The sequence below is a fragment of the Alligator sinensis genome, unplaced genomic scaffold (assembly GCF_000455745.1).
Source record: "Alligator sinensis unplaced genomic scaffold, ASM45574v1 scaffold945_1, whole genome shotgun sequence".
Lineage (NCBI taxonomy): Eukaryota > Metazoa > Chordata > Crocodylia > Alligatoridae > Alligator > Alligator sinensis.
Genome location: NW_005843474.1, coordinates 93941 through 95527, shown reverse-complemented (window position 1 = coordinate 95527; position 1587 = coordinate 93941). Strand labels below are relative to the sequence as shown.

At 48.1% G+C, this 1587-nt stretch overlaps 1 pseudogene; it reads right to left on the bottom strand.

Annotated features, from left to right (window-relative positions):
* The window catches only part of LOC102380072, a 92269-nt pseudogene that overhangs the window by 4430 nt on the left and 86252 nt on the right, over positions 1 to 1587 (bottom strand).

Sequence of the window (1587 nt, the reverse complement as noted above, 5' to 3'; positions counted from 1 at the left end):
CCACAACATGAAATCTTCTGAATCCCACCCACTTCACCGACCCACTTCATGCAGCCTGAGCCCAGGGTTACACACGTCTGGCGCTCCAGGTCAACCGGACCAGGAGACACCAGGGACAGCCCCAGCCTCTCGCTTGTCCAACAAGAATGGCTGGGGTGAAAAACCCAGAAGTGAGAGACTGTGACAAAAAGCCCAGAAGTCAGAGACTGCCCATGATGGGTGACGGTAACTAGGGTAATTAAGGCCCGAAAACTACACCGTCCTGGGACTGGTTAGTGTGGTGGAGGTACTTGTGGTAAGGCAGTCTCTACAAAATGCCACGTTGCCACCCCTGAGAAAGGTGAGTGCAGAGCACCTGAAAACCTTGGCTCCCACTGCCTTGTGGGTTACTCTTCGCTGGGAAAAGGATAGGGGGAGCCTGCCCCAACAGAAAACCCCTGGTGAAAGCCAAGGAGGGAAGATGCATGGGAGGGTACACCTTGCAGCAGCTGTCACTTGAAGCAGAAAAGATTGCTAAAAAAGCAGCCCCTGAAGCTGAAAAGAGGGGAATCTGTGAAGGAGCTCCCGCAGGGACAGGGCCAGGGCCAAGCCAGCCACAGTGTCAAAAGTGATCCCATGACATGAACTAACTTAAAGGGGGTTAAGCCCTTCCCTTTTTTGTCTTTGGATTTTCCAGGATGTGGACCAGCAATGAATCATGAAGAAGTTCACTTGGTACAAAGAAGAGTCGAGGTTCACTGTGTTCTGCATAGTCATTGTCTTGCTTGCTCTGGTGTGTCTGTGTACCGTTATTGCTCTAAGTGGCTGTGGTGTTAACTATGCTAGACATGAAATGTAAGCACAACTTCTGGATGGGTTCTGGAATATCTGCAAAGTGGCTACAGAAAAAGGTACATCCTTGGACTATGGCCTCCTGGGCCTCAAAAATATCAGTCACGCCAAAAATCGAGAAGGGCGGATTGAACATATCTTTGTATTCTCATCCTTTTATTCATTTCCTTTTGACCCTTAGCATCTCTCTAGCATCTTGCAGGGCAGAGGGGCGCTGGTAGTGCTCCAGTGACACCAAGCAATCCTTTTGAACCAACAAGGAAAGCGTTGCCCATTATATAGAAGGGGCAGAACTACAGAGAACATGTCTGGTCCCCAAAAACCCTGATCATGGGATGTTTGTCTGATCCTGAAAGCCATCTTAAATATTAAAGAATACCATCATTTTAGTACTGGAAGAGATTACAAGACTTACCCATAATTATCGCTGGTGAAAAACTGTTCAGCCAGCAGGTAAGGAACTTGGGGATTACACAATTTGGCATGAGAAAGTTATTGAAGCAGTGAACAAACAAAGGAAGAGGGTGTTGTGTGCATGCTCTTACTCTGGGTAGTTCGGGGGCGGTCGTGAAATTTCTACGTGAACAGCAGGAAAGCCAGAAAAAACCATCTCCCACACCCAGTGGAGGACACGAGGCCGGCACCACCTAAGGTGGCTGCTGTAATATCTAAAGGAGCCACGTCTCAGGTTGTATTGCAGGGAGGAACTTATAATAATTACGACTAAAGTTTACTGGATATTAAATCAGCAAGGGG